This window comes from Perca fluviatilis, chromosome 22 (genome assembly GCF_010015445.1).
Source record: "Perca fluviatilis chromosome 22, GENO_Pfluv_1.0, whole genome shotgun sequence".
Classification (NCBI taxonomy): domain Eukaryota; kingdom Metazoa; phylum Chordata; class Actinopteri; order Perciformes; family Percidae; genus Perca; species Perca fluviatilis.
The window spans coordinates 20,638,278-20,662,132 of NC_053133.1; the positions used below are offsets into that span (position 1 = coordinate 20,638,278).

Below are 23,855 nucleotides of genomic sequence, written 5' to 3' on the forward strand. Positions count from 1 at the left end.
CTTGTGGTGCACAGGAGACTCTGTTCGACAAACCAAAACTGACAAGACAAGTCTGACAAGAAACAATGGAGCAGGCTGTGTTGGTGAAAATGACATGGCCAAAGCATTAAACATAGTGTATCTGCAACTCAAAACTTTAAATTAAGATATCTCTAATGACATGACAATGATTTGGTTAAAATCTAGTAGAATATATCTTGAATTGTTCTTCTTACCAGCCAGAAAACGTGCAAATATCTTAAGATATAAATCTAAAAAATGGTCAGATTGTAATTATAAATTAGATGTCCAATATGTTCTCAGAGATGGTAAAGTGAAGTGAAGGTTAAACTTAACAGAGAAAGAAAGCAGATTTGCTACAGCATTAAGGTCTGAAGATTGGACCATGAAAGATCCTTGAGCTGATTATTTAGCTGTTATTTTTCTCTGAAAAAGGCAGTTCTCATCCACTCAAATATGGAGATTTCCTGCTTTTTTATATAAAAATAAACTGAATATTTTTGGAGTTTCGATTAACAAAACAAGGCATTTAAAGACATCACCTTGGACTTTGAGAAACTGGGATTGACATTTTTCTCTATTTTCTTACATTTTATAGACCAAACGATTAATCGAATCAAATTAATTGCAAATTAATCGATTATGAAAATAATGGTTACTTGCAGCCCTATGCATGCTACATATACAGGCACATAAAACACAGTTTTACAGCAAGACATGCAACATCTATCTCATCTAAGCTGCTTACGTGTTGCCCAACATGAGCTTTCAAATATATTTCAAATGTGACTAAAATATAGTTTAATTTAATTTAGCGCAATACAACAGTGTTTGGAGTAGCCCTTGATATACTGTCCACGTTAATTAAAGACATGCAGGAGTGCTTCCCAGGCCTGTCAATCTGGTGCCCCGTTGGCTTTTGTGGTGTGCCAGCCTTGCCCCCGTGCCGATTTGTCATCCAATGACAATGAAAGTAATCAAGCTAGCAATCAGGGCAAGCTTTCGCTTGTTTGTGTTTGTGTGTGTGTGTGTGTGCCCTCATCACAGAGCTGCACATAAATGGAAGACAGGAATAGGCATCCCTTTCAAAGTATTATGGGAGAGGGAATCAAAGCTCTGTTGTCGCCAAAAGGCTCCTTAGATGCTATCGCTATAACTGACTATTGAAGGACGAATCAAAATGAAAATGTGAACAGTAAAGAGGAAACTGTACTTCCAATCATGCAGAAAACAACAGAAACCTTCCGGATGCAAACATAATTATTCAACATATGGTTAAAGTTTGTATCAATGAGAATGAAGCACCTATTTACTACAAGATGCTGAAAAAGCATACTCTATTTAGATTTTTTTAAATTGAATTTGTACTTCTTCCATGAGCCTCCCAACATAAACTAACTAACTCTCAACTAAATATGGATGTATTGAACTTTATTTTCAGAATAACCTGGACTATTTGAAAATAAATATGTATTTGATGTGAATAGTTGCATTCAGGATTTGTGATTGATTATATAAACATGTAGAATTTAGGTTCGCCTAGAAAACATTGTTGCAAAATGCCTTTCATCAGAATTTTTAAGTTGTCAAACAGTAATCGAACTAGCAATCAATACATAAAACAGGCTAAACTCTATAAAGAAACAAAGATTTACTCAAAGTTACTTTTACTCAGCTTTAGTAAAAGGGGACACAACCAAACTCTGATACTCACACATTGATTGTTTTCCAATGGAAACAAACGAGGAGGAGTTACAAGCAGGCCTGATATAGCTCATTAAGCCTATGAGGACCAGGGTTATTGGCCAGTCGGCCAAACTTAAATAGTGGAGAGGATGCCGGCAGTCTGCTGGGATTGAGAATTCAATCTCAGAGTTTATGTTTGCAAAGTGTGCTCCACTAAAACAGTAGAAGTTTGGTGACATTGCTACGGGCTTATACATCGCACAATTGCAAAACTACATGCAAAAGTGACAAAAAAAGAGCTGCTAGGGACGAGTGCAGGGCATACAGTACAGTATTGGAGGCCACAGTGGGCTATAAATATCACTTGACATACTGTTCTGAACCTCTGGTCCCAGGCTCACAGTTTCAGGCTCAAATGCTGGCTCATCCAGTGTTAACAGCCCAGTGAATCCACCGAAAAACTGCCTTCTACAAAATCCCTATTGACTATACCCCTAGGTAATGGTTTATGGATATTTGTTCATTAATATATCACAATTTGACACATTATAGTTTGTATATCAATGGTATGATTTCCTCCTGAAATGTACCTATCTTTAACTTTGAAAAACTTAAAGAGTCCCTATTATATGCCTTCTCAGCGTCATAATTGTACTTTTGGGGTCTACTAGAATAGGTCTACATGCTTTTATACATGTGAACATATTATGTTTCTCATACTGCCCACTGCTGCAGTGCCTCCACCTGAAACGCTCTGTCCGAGCTCTTGGCCCGCCTTCCTGAAAAGCCCACTGGTCACTTGGTCCGCTCTGTTGTGATTGGATAACCAAATTCAAACAAGCCACTGGGCGGTCTGTGCTTGCTCAGGCAACACCTATGGGCAGCACATATGAAAAACTGGGCTGGCTTTCTCAATCAATGACATCATTATTGAGGAATTTCAAAGAGGAATGTGGGCGAGGCGTTTTTAGGCAATTGGGAAAAAGTGCTGTCTGTGGGAGAGAAAGCTCCATTTAGAATGAAATATGTTGTTTGTTTTTTTACTTTATACATCTAATACATATTGTAGCGAGCTACGTGGAAGAAGTTGAAGAGCCAGAGATATAGAACTCTGTCGAAGTTTATTCAACCGCTACACACACGCGATACACAGAGGTCATCAACCTAACCCAGTGTTTCAGTCATGGTAACAAATGTAACAAAGGTAATGTAGATAAACATGAGCACATTATCAGGACTAAAACCTAGGTAATGTAAATGCATAACAAAAGCACTAACAGAACATCATTTACCCACTTAAACTAAACACTTAAACAACACTAATAACCTAGTCCCATGATGCTTTGCACTGCCGTGCAGAACAGTCAACACAATGGCATCCTGTCGGCCATTACAATATACATATACAAACTATACAGTATAACACACTAAAAGATGGGGAAAAAACATAATAGGGGCCCCTTAACTGCTTTCAAATGTGCTATGATTAAACATGCAATTTAGTGTTTTAGTAGAATTTGAATTTAATAAAAAAAAAAAAAAAAACTAAAACAACTTTAGACTAACAAAGACTTAATTGGACCAAAGTGCAGCAAGCCAAGACTCAAGATTAAAACACTGTATTTGTGATATGTTCATGTAAAATGCAGTGAGGCTGCAATAAAAAAAGACAGGTGCAATAAAGAATGATAATTAAGTTAGAGTTAAAACAAGAATATAAAGGATATAACATTATAAATATACTGTATGTGATATAAGGAAATCATATACTGAAGTATAGTGTGTACTCAAGTGTATATTGGTACAGTACACTCACATTTCTATATGCAATAAAATTCAAAATTCATTTAGAATCTTAAAGGGCTTCTAAGAACTAAAAGGGCACTCGGAGTGGGATTTGGATCCTCTCCATGAATGAGTTTTTCCTTGGGCCATGCTACACCCTTCCACCAAGTTTCATGAAAATCCGGCCAGTAGTTTTTCCATAATGCTACTTACAAACCCAACCAAATACATAACCTCCTTGGTGGTGGTAATGAAACAGGACACTACCTTTAACATCCTACTGTTAAAATTAGATGACAATCTAAATGGGTATCTATACAGTATCTCTATTATATGGAGGCTATAAAAATGTCTTTGAAACCAAAAGAGAAACTAAATATGCAGATTTCAGCTACTTAGGGGGCTACCACTCTCAGATGAAGCCTAATATCCTTGTTCATACAGAATTTGTTGTTCTCATAAAAATAATACATAATTATATTGAGAGATGTTACAAAAATAAAAAAACAAAGCAAAATTTGAGTTTGTGCATGTGTCTCTTTTCGTCAGCCTACATTATATTCTAACCAGATTGTGACGGCTTACTTTATACTCAACTCACTCTTCTCCCCTTCATTGTGCATGGCTCTGAATTGATTCTTTTCTGAGTTCTATTAGGCTTAAGTGTCCTTTTAAAAAATGTCTCATTTTTCTACAGAGCAAACTTTATCTAGGCTAAATGTATTTAAGGTTTATACAAGAAGATCAAATACTTGCTAGAAAGACAGAAATAATATAGAAGAATATGACCATTCATAAATAAATAAAACACCCTTGCTCCAGGTCAAAAATGAAATGCTTCATTCATGAGGCTAATAGTGCTTTGAGTGTAGGTGTTTCGTGATTAAGATTTTTTTAGATTAGAAATATGAGTGAGTACAGTAAGGGTAGCCTCTCTTTTGGCACAAAATAGGACAAAGTGAGTTTCAAAAGATGTTCAGCAGTCAAAGAATCAACACAGCTCCAAAGTAATACAAACTGTGTATGTTCATATTGTGTCAGCTGTGTAAGGTAAAACCTTGACTTTAGTCTGCTCACAATAACAGCAGTCCACTTTGTGTGGTCACGTCTAAAAGTTACGTCACGTCTATGAAGTTAAAATGTTCTACAACTTTGCAAAGAGCTCCATTCTGCCAACAAAAATGACAGGCCTTTCCAAAGTGGCCGCTTCCATCTGTCTTGCAGCCGCTCTACATTGGCTGTCATATGAAAAAGGCCCTGGCAGTTTTTTAGAACGACTTAAAACTGGCCAAAATGAGGAGGGTATTTCTACTGTACCGTATAGTGGAATTCACTCTACTTTTTGTGTAAAGCTGACATTAAAGCAACTCCAGTTATGAGGGCCTAGTTATATATTTTTCAGATATCTATGTGTCAATTTGATGATGTGCTGAAAAAATAATCCTTATCTTCAAAGGAAACAAATGACACAGACAAAAGGTTATTCATACAAAAAAGAAATTATAAAAAGAAATTAGTAATATACGGTATCCTCACCATCATTTAAATGCCTCTACTTCCCATGTTTCCTTTGGTGATTGTGACAGTTTTCATGTCATTTGATATATTTTTTGAATGCTTCTGGAAGCATAATTGCCTGTTTGTTTACTCTTGTTTTTACACACACTCAAGCGCTCAACAGCAAACACATTTCAATGGTGTTTGACACACATTATTTTGATTAAAAACATGTTCAGTGAAGAGTACTCCTCGCTCCCACCACTCAGAGGTGACAGCCTGATGACAGTGACATCAATAAGCTTATTTTAGGCACTAGTCACCCACATGGATAAGGATGACCGACAAGGACAATGAACAATCCAAATATTAGAGATGTGGATCAGGTAAATGATAACTGCCTTATTATTACCCATAAATCACACAATTTTAAAAATTGTAGACTGATATTACTTAACCAAGTGTTACTCCCAACAGACAAAAACCTGGTTCTTAGGTTTTAAAACAATGGTTAGGACACTTTCTGTCAACTGTCTGTCTAAAAAAGTGAATGCAGCTTTATTAAAGATAATTTTTATGGGCATTTCCGCCTTTAATGTTAGGACAGAAAGACATGAAAGGGGGGAGAGAGGGGGAAGGCATGCAGAAAACTGTCACAGGTCAGACTTGAACCCTGGACCTTCTGCATCGAGGAATAAACCTCCACATATGTGTGCCTGCTCAACCAACTGAACTAACCGGCCACATAAAGCTGCCCTTTGTAACTGGAGTGAAACAGCGATGGGATGGGGACAGGCTCAACGTTTGGATGAGCGGGACGTGAAATGAAAGGGCAGGCCTCCTCAGTGTTGGGAATAAATACTGTAGTCACCAGTGGGAAATGCGCCATTTGTTTAATGTGCCATTTCCGAAGTGGAACCCTTGTAATTGTACAGACATGGCAACATCACCGTGTATACCACCCCTCTGGAATTCGATCAGAGCTAAAACTGTTTACCAATGTTTAGAGTTTGACATTTATTGAAAGTGGCCTTTAGTAAAAGTCATAGCGAAAGCGTGAAGAGGTTTTCTGATGAGCCTGTGAAGCTTCTCCATCTTCTGGGCCAATAAGACAGAAACTGGCTTGTTAATGGAGCAATATATCAGTCAGTCCCATCAGCTGAGGAAGAGGTACCCTCAGTGGGCTCAACTTTCAAACACTTATTTACTTAGACATACGCAAATCATTAGTGCGGCAAATTTATTATTAACTATATTTGAATTAAGGCTTGAAAAGTAAGGCTTGGGAATGCACCAAGAAACAAGACCACAAATGTTTGTGGAAGATAAAAAATACATTGAAGTGTTTATGTGCATCTGCATGTACCTTTGTGTGCTGTCGGCCATGCTAGTGGCATGGGTATACAGTAGGGGAGGTTGTTGGTCAGTTAACTGAATGATATATAGTAGGGGAAGCTGTTGGTTAAGTTAACTGAATGAGGTTGTTGGTCAGTTAACTGACCAACAACCTCCCGTGCGGGTTAACCCTAACAACCTGGTGCGGTCCAGACTGGGATAGGCATTGATTGCCTCTACATTTTGTACAGACGTTCATGGTCCCCAGAGGATGAATCCTACTGACTTTGGTGATCTCCTAACTTTACCTCTAGTGTCACCATGAGGTTATAATTTTTAATTATTTATTGAAATCACTACAACTATTGTATGGATTGCTGTTTGATTTGGTACAGACATTCGTGTTCCCGTTAGCCTGGGAAAACCCTGACGAACTTCCGGGAAATTTGAGATTTGCTCTGCAAGTCAGTCTGGCCAAGAGCCCATTCAAGCCCATTTCCAATTTTTCCAAATCGAGGCACCAATCACAACCGTTGAGGCAGGCTTTACACAATGACAATAGCAAAGCGACGGCAAGCAGCTTTTTGTTTACATTCAACCGCATTCAACATGACGGCCACCAAAGTGCAGCAACCCGTTGATGCCGCTGTAGCTGCTACATCACCCGGATCGTTGGTCTGATTGGTTGAAGGACTATCCTATTGCGCCCAGAGGCATTTGAGCAGCGTCCATTGGTGATGCCCCTTTGGAAATGAGCTGTGAATGAATCTTCCCCAGACCCACTCTCAGTTACAACTGAGAATGGTCTGGGGTCAACCAGGCTATGTTCCCGTCAGAATGAATTGCAATGACTTTGAACTCTGAACCTGAAAATTTGGCCACTACATTTGGAGGAAACACTGAGCAGTGCAGACACCCTGGACATTCAAGCAGTATGTATGTTTCCTTTGTGGATAAATGTGGTATTATGGGCTACTGTGTTCCATCTATTGCTCACATGACATTTGGGAATCTTGCTGTCAAGAACAAGTCAATTTTGATTTTGTCTGCCGCTTGTGGGAAACCAATGTGTTGTTCCCGTCGCTGTGTCGCTGCCTTAAGTACCCCAGGCAGTACGAGAGCGAGCATGACATCTCTGCTGTATGTGCCACCATCTGCTGAAAAGACCCAGAGGCCAATGAAGAGTCAACAAAAGTTTGCCCAACACGGGGATGCCATGACTGCTTGTGGTACATGATTTGTACCTACTTTTCACTTCATCATTTATCTGAAATAAGGTCAGTTAATGGTGTCAACCAGAAAAAAGCAACCTCACTCACAACATATTGTTTTTTTATAAAGTGACCACACAATTGTTCAAATATGGGTTTCTACATCTCTCCTTCATCTCTAGTTTAGATGTCCATTTACAGTAAAAGTACACGTTCAACTATCTGAATGGATTTTCTTCATCAAAGTGAAATACAAGACATTTATTTTTAAATCTAACATCTCTTTTTAAGGACAAGAGCTGTCTTTGCGTTTGTGGAAAAAACAAGTACAAGAACAAGTATAGGTCATGCTTTATTCATATATATATATATATATATATATATATATATATATATATATATACACACACATACACACACATATATATATATATATATATATATATATATAATAAAACACACACACACACACATACATATATATATATATATACATATATATATACACACACATATACATATATATATATATATACATATATATATAAATATATATATATTTTTTATATATAATATATATATATATATTTATTAAAAAGGGATGTGAATTAAATCTATGGTAGACTTTTTAAAATGTCTGCATTAACGCATGTCCCTATTAAAATCCATGGAGGTTGTAGGTAGAGAATCTACTGTGTGTCATGTGTGTTGTAGGTAGAGAATCTACCTACAACACACATGACACACATGATTAAATTCACACTTTGAAACTTGTATGGGAGGTTAGAGAACACTTTCAATTTACGTGTAATAAAACCAGCATATCTCAACATTCGTGTCTCAGGACACTCAGTACTCAGTACAATTCTGTTACACCACACATGTATTAATCACCTGTACATATCTGCATTTGGCCTCTGTACTCAATGTTTCAAATTAATATGTAAATGCTCCAAGAGCTCCTGGCAAGCACACAGCTTTATGGGATGTACTTTAATTGATGGGATGCCATGTAAAGTAGAACGGATCATCGACAGGAAAATAAAACAGACGTAAATGACCCCACAAAGCATTTACCCATCTGCATTACAGTCCACAGCTAATTATAATGAAAGCACATACTGTAGCTCACAGTCAACATCAGCTGATGCATGTCCACACTTTACTATATCAGTGTGTTGATGCCAGACTCTTAAATAACTACAGCACTACCTCACGCTGTGATATCTTTTCCCAAGATGTAACACTGTTGGATGTGTGAAAAAAACTGAAAAATCAAGTCCATCTTTTCCACAGTTTCCAACAAGGGATGTGTTGCAGACACTTAAAGTTTAAAATGTATAAGCTAAAAGTCAATGTAGACAATGCTAGTTTTGTTCTAACATTTTAAAGACATTCAGTTTGTTTGCTTTGGCCTTTGTGTGCATATAATTGAATTTCTGAGAATTCTATGACAAAAAAAAAAGAAAAAACGTCTCAGGGACAGTAACTCTAACAGTATAACTCTATTTGTCTTTATAAAGATTTGAGGATTTTAGACTTTTGGATTTTCATAATTTTTTTTGCAGGACTAATGTAACCGCTAACTAAATCCAGTGCAGCAAATACACACTCAGCTATCAGACGTCTGAGGACTGCAGCTATGTTACTTGAGATTCTTCACTTGATTATCACCTAATGCTTCCTGGACCAACACATTTGAGTTACAGAAGAAGAAAAAAAACATATTTACCTTGTAACAACTTTTCATTTCCCTTCCATTCATACCTAACACATAACATACAACAATACAAATCCTGAGCCCTGTGATTCAAGCCTTCCTTTAATTCTTTGGGGAAATAATTAAAAAGTCCACCTGGATTATACAATGTGACCAAGACGCTGTGCAAAAAAACAGTAAAACACGAGGATAACGCCACACTTCCCACAGTGCCGCTCCGATCCAAAGAGATTATAAACAAGCAGTACTACTTCAAACAATAAAATACCTTATTAAACCCCAACATGAGAGGGCCTTTGGGAAGGAAGACTTTTGATGTGTACACAATCCCTCCAGTAGTGAATATATTTAGTCTTGCACCAAGAGCAAATCACTCTCCTGACTCCATTCTTCATTGTGAGAGATATCAGGAGCCAAATTCAATAACAACTTTAGATCGTAGCCCAATCCATCTCTGAATCATCACATAGTCTTTGCATAGCCTTAGCCCCTCGGCATAATTTAACACTGTCAGACGATGAACTCATCTCCTCCATAGAAAATGAATGGGCTTGGTTCCAAGAACAGGATATCTTCACAGAAAACCCTCAAACTTCTCTGGAGGACAAAAATGGACTGAAATTTGGTCTGAATGGAGGGGAAATAATTTGTGTTGCACCTTTAGTTCACATTGTATATAGGCCCTAACCAATCGTCTTAGCTTAAGGCAAAGGTCCTTTTGGCTGGAAGTAAAGTTTAATACAGAAATTGTTATAAAAGTAGTACTTTTACAGAAATTTGTATGGTAGAAACACTTTCATAGAATAGGAAGAAAGTTAAATAAGAAGAAAGGGATCACAGACAAGTTTTGTGGCAAGTTAAGAGCATGTCATATTAAAAAGGAAAAATAATCTTTTTATGGGCATTAAAATAACTAGTCGAGTCCAGTATGAGCAAGAAAAACTACTACACAACATTTTCTGCACCAGCTAAGATCCACTTATCCCTGAAATTGAATTAAAGCTTTTGGGTAAGAGAATGAAAAGAAACCGAATTGATTCAGCCACCAGCTCTTTCCAATACAGTTATTGTGGTTCTGAATTTCATCAATCAGCCGCGGGCTTCGAAAGCCTGATCCAGACTGGATCAAATTTCCAAAATCCGTCATGTGGAGTCAGTAATGAGGGGGGTTAGTTTTGTTCAGTGAAGCACCCGAAATCTGAATCAAGCAATTGTGCTTTTACAGCCACGCCTGTTATTTCAGATGAAGAGACAGAACGGCAAAGGTCACTTCTTGCATTCTGATTATTTCCTAGATCATTTGCTTTGAACAAAGTGACACAACCTAGTTTCCCTCGCTTCACTTTCATGGTCAGAGTCTGTCAGTCCACCACTTTGGTTCAGAAAAAAAAGGTGCCGGTACTCTCTTGCATTGGCAAATCATTATGACATTTGAGATTTCTACAGTGAAAAACAAACCTTGGAGATATTGCTGGTACAACAACAATGTATTGTTATTTATTAACAACATAAATGTATGCATTTGTATTGATTGTGTGTGTGTGTGTGTGTGTGTGTGTGTGTGTGTGTGTGTGTGTGTGTGTGTGTGTGTGTGTGTGTCAGTCATTCTCTTGACAGCTTTAGTCCCCTCTCTGTCTGGCCGGCAAGTGACACAAGTGACGCTGCTCCATGTTTTGCAGCCCAGTTTGTTATCTTTAAAAACGAGCCAGCTGTTCGTGGAGCAAAAATACATAATTTGGTCCCTTGACCAACAGTCAGGCCATCCATGTGTTTCGTTACTCACGTTATTGTTGACGTCGGTGTCACTGACTAAGGTAACGTTAAGGTTGGTAGCTGCAGACTCCTCATTAACGCCTCAGCTCGCTTGGAACCTCGACGGAGGTGATACTAAAAAAAGTACCTGTTGGCAGGTACCAGGGACTTTTTTTCATAATGGAAAACCAAAAAAGGTGAGTAGAGTCGAGGCGAGTCGAGCAGGTACCATGTAATGGAAAAACGCCATTAGAGACTGGACGTACATGCAAATATCTTTAGTGTTGTGGAGAGAACCATCTGGAAGGGCTTTGAAACTCAACTTGCCATTTAAAAGACACTTTTATTTATCCATTTCTGCTCAAGGTCCTTTGTTTCTGTTAGACATCCACTCATCATGGGTGTATTATAAGATCCGTAAGACCCACTCCCGTTCCGCGTCTCGTCTCTGCTGCAGCACCCCCCACCCCCCAATCTAGCGATAAAGTCGCCAAGTTGGCAACACTGTCCACAACATTACTGCTGCTGCTTCCTGATTTCCCTAACTACTGAGCGAAATCACAGAACGTGTGGGCGTTAAAAGCACGTTAAAAAAATTCGATATATATACATATCTATAAATATTAGGGCTGCCAAATTAATAATCGTTAATAACGATTTTTATATATCTCAGCCCAGATGAAAAAAAAAATTTCCAGTACCACATGATTAATAGTGGAGGCCCATTATTTAGCCAAAATAAAAGCTTGAATTAAAAATGTTACATTCTCTGATGCAATTAGTGACTATGTGTAATTAAATAAGAAAAAAATAATAATAAATTCAACACAATGATTCACACACACAAAACAAAAAATCGTAATTAATGCAACCAAGTGCACTATTTCTTCTTTACCCGTGGCCATTCAAAACAGAAAAACAAAGTGTGCATTATCTCTGTGTTCTCCTGCTGCCAAGTGTATTTTTTTTTCTCACAATGAACCGGTGACAGCTTCTTGGGCTGCTACCAACGTGGTCTGCAAATGATAAAATACACCTCCAAGAGCAAAAGCTACAGAGGCACCATTGTGAATCACCAACATTAGTCCGATGACTGGCTCATACAATACTCTAATTGCCTGGTGTTACTATGCATGGCTTCTTTCTCCACAGAGCAATGAGCTGCTGCGAGCTGCTGCACATCATATTGCTATTCAGTCACAAAACATTAGCTGGAACTAGAACACAAAAAGTAAAAAATAAATAAAAATTGACCGCATTACTAAGAAATACTTGCAAACTGTGACATGACTTGCTTTGAGTCTTTTGAAACTGCTACCTGATTTTGTTAAGGACGCCCTGTGTGATATGTATATATAAATGAACAGCACTGATATGGAAATAAGCCAGCCGCATTTACTTTCAACACAGCTCAAAGTGAAGTTTGTCATACCTTCAGAGCAACTTCCAAGTAAGAAAGATGTAGTAGAAAGGCTATACTAAGAGCTTTTGCAGTACATGTAGGTCATTTCTCCTCCCTGTGGAAATATAGCCTGTTTTAGGATTATGGGCTATGATTCATTATGACTGAATTTAATTACAGCGAGAGGTGGCCAATGCATGCCCAGTTTTAGCATATTAGGGTCCCTTGCTCTATTGGATGGTAAATGTCTAGAGGAGGATATGTGGGGGTTGGGTTGTATAAAGTGTGTGTGTGTGTGTGTGTGTGTGTGTGTGTGTGTGTGTGTGTGTGTGTGTGTGTGTGTGTGTGTGTGTGTGTGTGTGTGTGTGTGTGTGTGTGTGTGTGTGTAGGGGATGGCGGAGAGGAGGTTTCAGGTTACTTAAGCAGAGCTGCAATTTGAACACGTTTACACAACACACACACACACGCAGATATTTGAGAGTAATCAAGTTAAGGTGAGGAAGTCGGATAACTCGTTTATGTATTTCTTCCTCTTCTACCATTTCCAAAAAACGGTATGACATCACAATTAACCCTCAGTGCACTATTGTAAACAAAGATGTGCATGCAAATTGTTATTAAGACTTTCTACCATTGATGTAAATCACACAAACCACCAGTTTGTTTTAGCAATTCATTATTGTCAATAAGAGATGGGGTAGTGCCACGTCTGTTCATAGCCCTGTCAAACCAGCTCCACCCTGCATCGGCAATTGAATTGATTTTAAACACATTTCACGCTATTAATAATAAAAGTGGATATAGATACAACATTTTTAGCCATGTAAACGGCGCGGCTCCAGGGATGGAACTCCGCTTTGGCACAGACTGAAATAGCTCAACAACTATTGGATGGATTGCCATGAAATTTTGTACAAACATTCATGTTCAAATATAACAATTTGTCCCAATACTCCCGAATATCTGCTAAATTAATGACATTCCCATCAGCGTCAGCTGTATTTTGTGTTTGTTTGCATGTTTACATGTCAACAATATTCCTGCCAAAAATGTGCATGTTAGTGTCGTCCCTGTGAGCATGTTAGCATGCTGATGTTAGCATTTAGCAGGCTTAGAGAGCTGCTAGAGTGGCTGTAGACTTTTTGTATTGTTTCAGTAGGTTTGGTAAAAATCTGAAGTCATACTTAGTGCATAAAGTGGCAGAAGGTGGACATTTTGACCAATTTTCCATTACTTTTAGCTAATTTCATCTTCTCTGCTCACTTGCTAGCTTTCCACTGCATTACCGTTGCATTTTATGGTCCAAAAGGTGTTCCTCTGGATAGTCTAGAAGTACAACACATTAGGACTTATTAGTGTAGTGTTCCTTCAATAGTACTTTTACAGCATAACGTTACATGCAACAACTCCAAGAAACACAGATACGGTTATACTGTTCCAAGTTATTGGGTTTCACCTTCACAAATCTACTTCTGTTCATCAAATTATTCTTCCTCCCTTTACATGAAAAAGGAAACCAAGTTTCTCACCTAGATGGGTGATTCTGAAATTAGACTACAGCTGAAAGTGGGGAATAATCGGATTGCTACGGGGCTTCAATGTTTGTTAAGAGTCAACGCAGGTTTGATAGACTTTAAACCTGGGGTCCCATAAGCAACAGAGGGTAATACATAATGAATCAATCTCCAAACACGCTTGACACAATGAGCAATCCTCTGAAGTATCTGTAGTAATATGAGAGATGAGAAAACTTAAAGTGGCCATATTATGCTCATTTTCAGGTTCATAATTGTATTTTGAGGTTGTACCAGAATAGGTTTACATGGTTTAATTTTCTATAAACACCATATTTTTGTTGTACTGCACATTGCTGCAGCTCCTCTTTTCACCCTGTGTCAGGTCTCTGTTTTAGCTACAGAGTGAGACATCTCACTTCTGTAACATCTTTGTTGGCAGTGGCACATGTGCAGTAGCTAGGTATGGCTCCCAACTGCTAGCTTGCTTTTTCTCTAACTTCAGTTAGAGGCAGGATTAGCCGTGAGACTTCTTCTAAACAAGGGCGCACTTCCAACTTTGCGTGGAATACCTGCAGAACAGCGACATGTAACTAGATCTTTTGTAGATTATGCTGAACTTGTGTGTGTTGTAGCAATGTTTTGCCATTGAGAACGAGGGGGCTAAGCGCTAGCATGGTTTAGCCCCCTCGTTTTGGCTAGTGATGTAGAAAACCCTGCAGATTTTGAACAGAGACTGAAGGCAGGTTACATTCAGAAACCCGTATCTCACTCAAAACAGCATGGATGTTTGTTTTTTCTCCAAGTTTGTATGCACATTTTTTTCATAATATGGGCACTTTCATGTAATAAGGATATATTTCACAAAAGATAAATGTCTTCCTGCCTCTACTTTAAACCAGAGATCTTCAACAGGGGGTAGGGGAGGCCACCAAATTATTGTTTGATAGTTTATATATATATATATATATATATATATACACATACTGTATATATACAGTATATTGTATATATATTTATATTTAAACTGAAAATATACATTAATCCAACATATTATTTGTCAGAAATCAGAATCAGCTTTATTGGACAGGTCTGCGTAAACAAACAAGGAATTTGACTCCGGTTAATCTTTGCTCTCAAAGTAGAACTCTCACTTAACATATAAAGAATAAAAACAGAATTGACAGTAAGAAATATATAAAAAAATACTGTTAAGTGTACAGTATAACAATACAATATAATTTACAATTTTACAAAAAATATACAAAAGAGAGGGAAGGAACAGTGCAATATCACTATATCAGATACAGTTACTGTTCCACATTTTAACATTAAATAATGATGTATAAATATACTGTATGAATATGTCAACAATTATTATTTTAACACCTTACTATTGTATGCCCCATAAAAAGGTATATCTAAAGGCTCTAGGCTGCCCTACACGTTATTGTAGGCCCAGTTTAATATGCCTCTCAATTCTATACATTTTATATAGGGGTCCCTGCTCTTTTTCAGCTAAGGCTGACGTTGAAGACCCCTTCTTTAAACCACAAAATCTTCTCAGAGGAACAAGTGGCAGACATTTAATGGACTTCTTTGCTGCTACTACTTACTGCCTGTAGGTTGTAAGTTGACCCCCTGCCATGCTTACATTACTCGATGACATGGAGAAGAATGCTAAATACCACCATTATACCAAACACAATAGTCTCCAGGCCACCTGTTATCCACTTTGTAGAGGGAAAATAGAGAAATCTTAAATCTTAAAACTTAAATTCTGTGTGTATTCATAGTGCGTCTATACTCTCAGCACAGGCGGAGGACCTCTCTTGAATTATTCAAGATTAGACCTGTTGGGGATGTGGAAAATCCAATACATCAGCACTTCAGGAAACTTCAGCAGACAAAAAAAAACACACTTTAAAAGAGGATTCGGATAGAAAACTTAAAATAAAACACAACTTCAAACTATCTCACAACTCCCTCTCTCCCACGATATTCCTTCATATTTAATTAAGTTGCAGTACAAGAAAGAATATTTATCTGATACAGCACATCCAAATGCCACAATGATGTACTTTGTTTTTCATCAAGCCATCAACAGACCACCATAAATGTGAAGAACTGAAGCAGAGAGGTGAGAGGGGGAGAGTGAGTAAATCCAAGCTGTAAATAACAACTTAAGTTTGCCAAAAAGACAAACTGCTTCTGTGGTAAGTGTAAACGTATGAGACGTAAATCACAGCACAAGACCAACACCCCTTTTTTCAAAATGTCTTCATCTCCTGCCTACTTTGCCTGGGACAGGTTTTTTTTCTTTTTTTTTTTTTTTAGAAAACATGCTGTAAACAAAGAAGAAAATGCTGGGCTGTAGTTCATTTCATGCACAGTGGCTGTCTTACCTTTAGTAACACTTTCCTTGAAGGTATCGACATAATCGTGATATGACACTGTGATGAACGTGTCATAAACGTTATAAACAAGTCATAAACGTTTATGACTTCTGTCATTAAGTGTTATTTGGTTTTTGTCATGACAAGTTGAAATTGTTTGGGTTGTCTTGATTATGACAAGTTGACATTAATTAAAGTGACATTACCAGAAGTTGTCTTGGTCATGACAAGTTGACATTAAATTAGTTTGGGATGTCTTTGTAATGACAACTTGACATTAACCAGGATGACATTACCAGAAGATGTATTTGTCATGACAACTTGACATTACATTTCTTTGGAGTGTCCTTATTAAGACAACTTGACATTAAACAGGATGACATTATGTCAAAGACATCCTGGTAAAGTCATTCTGGTTATTGTCAAGTTGTCATAATCAAGACAACCAAAAACAATGTCATCTTGTCATGACAAAAACCGAATGACACTTAATGGCAGAAGTCATAAACGTTTATGACTTGTTTATAACGTTTATGACACGTTCATGACAGTGTCATGTCACGATTATGTCGATACCTTCAAGTAAAGTGTTACCCAACCTTTTAAATTTGACAGACTAATCAAATTTAGAGTGTGTAAGCTACTCACTGGAGCAAACTCGGCTTTAGAGTTTATGGGTTGAAGCAGCTGCAAGCCCCTGCAGACCCCCAGTCTGCCCACTCAGATGTTTTAACTGATGTTGCCTGTTTAAACCTTTCCCAGGACTGCGTGGGCGTGTTCAAACTGTGCTTGATTGACATCTGTCTCACTCTACTGGCAGTTTTGCTGCAGGAATAAGGGCAAACACATTTACAAAAAATATTTCCCATAACAGGTTCGAATACTAAGGGAAGCCTAATATTCATTTGAATATCATTATTTTTTTATATTCCAATTATATTTGAATAACGAAGTTCGGAGTCAAAGCCCTAGAACACTTACACCATTATCAGTGACTATGTTTACATGCACATAATATTCCGGTTTTTGCTCTTATTCCGAAAAAGACAATATTCCGACTAAGCTGTTTACATGGCTAATGAAAGTGAATATTCCACTAATATTCCTGTTTACGAGCCGGGAAATAGTCTGGCATGCAAACCTCTATAAATTGTTTTTACTCTATAGGTGCTGACTTCTTCAGACAGAGCCAGGCTAGCAGTTTCCCCCTCTTTCCAGTCTTTATGCTAAGCTAAGCTAGCTGGCTGTAGCTTCATACTTAACAGACAGACTTGAGAGCGGTATTGATTTTTGTATCTGACTCTGCACAGAAATGAAATCAGCGTATTTCTAAAAATGTCAAATTTGTGATTTAACTATGATGTCATTAATATATTCCCAAAAACTGACACTGGATCTGCCATACAGGTAGCCTAGATCAGTGTTTCTCAAATGGGGGTACGTGTACCCGTAGGGGTACTTTGGAGTACTGCAGGGGGTACGTGAAATTTTTGCAAAAATGCTAATTAAAAAATATGTCATGCATTATTCCTAAAATAATACTATAATAATTAATTAATTAAGTGATGGATTCTTAACATTTGAAATGTAGCATTTAAATCTTTTTGTGTAAAAAAGGCTGTTGTTTAGTGAATCTATCACTGCTAGCGCTGTATTGTACCTCTTTATAGAGACTTTTTTTTTCTACCAAAAATGTTTTGCGCTGGTCAGGGGGTACTTGGCTTAAAAAAGCAATTCAAAGAGGGTACAATATTGAAAAAAGTTTGAGAACCACTGGCCAAGATAATACAATCAAATCTATTTTGCAACTTTCACTGTGGTTAAAGTGGCAAACGGTCTAGTTTCGTTTGGTGAGGTTTATGGTACAAAATAAGGTTGCTTACACACTAGGATGCATGTGTCTAATGGTGTCAACTTCGTAAATGCTTATACATCCCTGAGTACATTCATGTGGATTTTTTATTTGGTATATTTTCTTTTATTGTCCATATTATTCAGGGGAGTTGTTATTTTATCATCCTGTTTATGATGTATGTGTATGTTGTGTGTGATGTCTTTAAGCTACTGGGACCTTGAATTTCACCTTGTGGATCAACAAAGTATCTATCTATCTATCTATCTATCTATCTATCTATCTATCTCAATGAATGTGCATGTGAATATATATATTTACAGAGACTGGTAACTGAGCTCTTTTTTTTACCACAGTATATTACTTTAGTTGGATGTTGAAGGGTGGATTACATTCTCTGCTGACCCATTAAAGATGCTCATATACTGTATGTGTGTGTGTGTGTGTGTATATATATATATATATATATATATCAGAGATGGGGACTCGAGTCTGAGACTCGGACTTGAGTCGCACAAACAGCTGACTTCAGACTTGACTTCAGACTCGACCCAAAAGACTTCAGACTAGGTTATGCCTATGTGCGCGCACTCACGTATCAAAAAAATGCATTGACGAAGTCCTCCTGGTAAACAGTGGCAGTAAGCGAACATCTACATGTAAGGTGTGTGGCACCAAGATAAATGATGCCGGATCAACAACGTCAGACTTCATCAGGCAAAACACACCCAGATAGGTCAGTCACTTGCTAATGTGAAAGAGACGTTACATTTAGCATATATCGTCACAGGTAACAAGCTAACCATCGCAAAGTGTTGTGCTAATGCTGGGAACAGGTAAATAGTATCTTTATAGTTGTATCCATATGATGTGACAGACTTAGGCTAATATTTCACCAGGTTGTTGTTAAATAGCAATACGGAAAGTATCAGTTTTCACATGTTTGCACCATGATTGGTGTATTAACTTTTCAAACTTTGAACACTGAAAAATGTAATGCATGATGAGGTTGGGCTTTACAGCCAGTTAGTAACACAGACAAACATGTATTATTTGGTGCAGATACCAAAATGTTGAAAAATACAGTTATGAAATTGAAACAGAGTTCTTAATTTGTGTTTCTTCAGATTGTATTGCAGTAGACCCCATAAAGTTATCCCACAACAGTTTTCGATACTGTACTGTATGGACGGTAGCTACAGGACATGCTTTGAATTCATAAGATTTAACAATACCGTGTTAGGGACAGATCAGATGGCCAGAGACTTGACTTGGACTCGTGGCAAAAGACTTGAGACTTGCATTGAACTTGCCCCTCAAAGATCTGAGACTTGACTTGGACTCGAGCTATATATATATATATATATATAGAGAGAGAGAGAGAGAGATGAAAATGTACAGTTTATTGCACATTTTGGTCTTGACTCAGCCTTAGTTTACACAGCACTGCCTTGACTTTGCCCTGCCCTGACATTGCTCTGCTGATGTTGACTCCAGTCTTGGCCCCTATATGTGAGAGAGAGTGTAAACAATGCTCCTCTCCTGTCCTTTCCCCAACCCTGCTGATAACTACCCTCTGGTCTAGTTTACACTGCTGTTTTCATCCCCTTTGATTCCCTGGCTCTGATAAAGGCTTTCCCACCATTCCAGAGGCCCCCAGGACGTCTCATGAGCTCCCCCCTCTGTGAGCTCTTGTCCCTGGATACCGTGTGTATGATGTCCCCCCCTGTCAGCTTGAATCACTCTCCTCTCCGGCTTAGCAAGCTGCTCTCACCACTCCCCAGCCACGACGATGTGTTTGCGGCACCAGCGAGTGTGAGTAGATGCTATTGAGACTGACCTTTGCAGCAGCGCCCTGTGCTCTATGATTCTAACCCATGTGACAGTGAGAGTCTAATAGAATGCTAATGAAGTAGCTTGCATAGTAACACGCTATGTAGCTTCCATTGTAATTATCTGTGGGATTATCCCTGATGCCCATGATGCAAATTGTTTGATTGTTAAACTGAATTACTGTCATGCACAACACCAGCCTCTTGCTACCAGGTCAGAAATTACTCATGATGCATGCTCATAAAAATGCGTAATGGTTGTTACAATAAATACGATCAAACAGTAACACTTGTTGCAAAGAGGAAAATTAAAATGTCCTGTTTCCTGTGTTGCGATGTGTGAGAAAAGTGATTTCCATTCTTTAGTCTCACTTGAAGCTATAAGAGATTCTTCTTTCAAGAGATGCTTTCCATTTTCTCGCTCCTAATTGAGGTTCTATTATATGTGTTCGAAGTCCTTCTGTGAGTGTGAGCCTGAATAATAACTTGAAATGAGTCCATCCATTACTCTGATGGTTAGCCAGAATAGCAAAAATGAAGACATTCATGAGATACAGCATAAAGGCTGTGTCTGTCACTTAAAACATAAACCAATCCATGAAAAATGCCCTTATCAAAAGTTATTGAATACAAAAGGAGACATTACAAAGTATAAAGCAAAAGTGCATTTCCAAAACAAAGATCCAAACGTGTTGCAAAACTGCACGCCTGCTAACATTGCTTATTCAGCAGAAGCTACAGATTGGTAACATTTGCAAATATTTAGTCACATGAACACCCAGCAAAAAAGTGTTAATCACATCATGTTTACGAATAAGTGTTTGTTGAGTGGATGAGTTGCTCCGGCGTTTTTTTTCACAATGTGTGTCACCAATTTGCGGCGGTAGGCTGTGCAGTTTGTTCTTTAATGTATGTTTCCACTCCCTTGATATGGCTGCAGCTGATTCTGGGCCAGTACACTTACCCGAGGCAGAGTGCCAAGGCATAATAGGACATTTGGTTGTGAAATTTAGAATCTGACAGAATACATTAAAGCCAGGCAGACTGCAGATGCAAAGGGAACAGCAAGGCCAAAATGATGACTTCCCATTTCCTACTAGATCATATTTCCCTTTGATTCCAGCCATACAAATGACCAAATTGTGCCGCGACTGTGCCATTTTTTGGACACAGACTCCTATTGTTCATCACATTAGATACCCGCACACATATGACAAAAGCTGTTAATGTCACTCGGTTTCTGCCAATAACCTGCTGGAAATTTTAGAGCTGAGCATGAAGCTTTGGCTGCATGTGTTTTTGTTGTTTTTTTGTTGTTGCAGAAGCTACCTAACAAATTCATTTCTAGTGAGGTCATTCTCTTGACGTGGCAGGACCTTCCATAGCGCTCACACTGAGTCACGAGGTCAGGGTGTCCCGCCCAGACTTTTTGCATCAGCAGCGTGCCCTTGTGATACCAAACAAATGCACACTATGTGACAACTATGATCTCAGGGAACAAATAATGTGACAGCTTCTCAAGCTCCCAGGCAGCCGGCTTTGCCTGGGGGGAGTAACTGAATCTGCTTTTTCATATTTCTGAAAGGGTTAGATTGAGCTTGGGCACGAGGTCAGATGTAAAGATGTAGCCAGTCAGGTTTTTTTACACGCTGTCTTTGCCCTAGACTGCTATCAATCAAATCAATCAGTACACGTATGGAAAAAATAAAAAGACCACCTCTTAGGGCTGCACAATATCAGGAAAATATGCGATAACGTTGTTGAATAACGATATTACTTGCGATACATAAACGGATATTAAAGTGTACTCTGTTTTGCATTTCTGCTGCTTTCAGTATTCTGCTAAAATACAACAAACTTCTTCATGAATTAAAAACAAATGAAAGGAATTAATTCCCAATGTTCTTTTATTTAAGAAATTGAACATTGAATTGAATACAAAAGGCATCACTAAAATAAGAATGACAGCTACATTTTAAAGTGCAGTTTTCTGCTGATATTTTCTTTAAACTAACCCAATAAATCTCAGAGTGTCTTTTGCGATATGTCGCAGCCTTTCGCGATATGTATATTGCGGCATTTGCTATCGCGATGATGATAAAAAAAAACAATATATTGTGCAGCCCTACTACCTGTTAAAAAAAAAGGGTGCAAAAGCATATATTCCAAGCGGATAAGAAGATCTCTACATATCTATGAATAAATAATCAGCCTGTTCACATCTTTCAGGATTTACTAACAAGAAAAGCAATCAGACACAGGCATGTGTAGAGGAAAAGAAGCAATCGAAATTCCTGACTACTTCACTGGGCTCTCTTCTGTAAATTTTCAAATAGGAAACACGGGACAAGGGCACATCTGAATCAGACAACAGATGTTCACAAGCAGAAGATGCTAGTCAGATACAGTAGATATATCTGGGGGCACACAGATCAGACAAGAGAGGATTTTAAGATACTGTGGACGCTTGGACAAGAAATGACCTACGGCTGAACTCCAGCAGTGTCACAAAGGCACTCATTCTGATTTAGATGCTTTCCTGCAGCATCCCTCTGCGAAGAATAGAGAGGAGAACAATAGGACAGTCAAATGTATCCTAATTCCAGATGGAGACGCTAATCCAGTTCAGAGACAGCAAGGAAATGGGCTTGTGAGAGCAGACCCGGCAAATACATGCAGATGAGAATGATTATCCTGCAGATGAGCGGAAAGATGAAAACTAATTTAATAATAATACCAGAAAATTCTCCAAGATAACAGGGATCTAGAGACCAATCCAGGACCCATCTGGCCTGCACGGCGGCACGCACACTGGAGCCATTTTCTAGGCAGGAGCTGTCCATTTTCACAGTGGTGCTGAAAGCTTTGTGTACACCAACCACTGTGTAAACCAGCACATTTACAACAGACAACTTCAACATGATATCATGGACGTTAATTACAGCTGGAGAATAATAGAAGGGTACTTTTTGAGGTACTTGTGCCTGTACACTTTAGTATTTCCATTTTATTCTAATTTATACTTTTACTCCACTACATTTCAGAAGAAAATAGTGTACTTTTTTTTTAAATTACACTGTTTTGACAGCTAACTAGTTAATTCCAGTAGTGGGCTGTTACTAAGTACTTTTATTCAGGTTCTGCAGTTAAGTACATTTTGAGGTACTTGTGTCTAGATTTTAAGTCACCCTTTATATTTTATACTGTCTTGTACATCTACTTCACTACATTCAGGAGGAAATTCTGTACTTTTCACTCGGCTACATTTATCTTACATGCATATTTACAAGTTACTTCCAGTGCTGGAATGTAACTAAGTAAGTTTTTCAAGTTCTGTACTTTACTTACAGTACCTTACATTACTGATTTACAATCAAAGAATGAAAATACAATTACTTGTTATAAATTAAACAACCCAGCAGTATATAAAGCACTTCAAAACAGTTCATATAAGAGTAAAATGCTGCTTACACATTAATGCACCAGTTATTATAATCCAAAATATATAATATAAATAGTCATTTTGAAACTGAGTATTTTTCAAATCGTAACTGAACACTTCTTCTACTGGTCTGCATACATGAAGTGTTGTCATATCTCATAAATGCATGTTTAGTCACTTTGTCCATGTGTCCTTATGTTAACTATGCTATTTGGGATGAAGCTTGTGAAGGTTTCATACTTATTTATCTGCCAAAACATGCATTACCTTGATCTATCCGCTTGTACCTTGGCAGAACACCTACTGTACAAAGACACATTTGAGTAATATATATACATATACTGTATGTACCTTTTCTGGGGACTGACTGCGATGCAAATTACCTTTTCATGTCATACACTGGCCTCTAAACTAAAACTGCACATTTGTGC

At 38.0% G+C, this 23,855-nt stretch overlaps 1 protein-coding gene across 3 annotated transcripts in view; it reads right to left on the bottom strand.

Annotated features, from left to right (window-relative positions):
- LOC120552510 (cadherin-7-like) overlaps nt 1-23,855 on the bottom strand; it is a 160,044-nt gene that overhangs the window by 66,070 nt on the left and 70,119 nt on the right. The gene's annotated exons all lie outside the window — the stretch shown is intronic.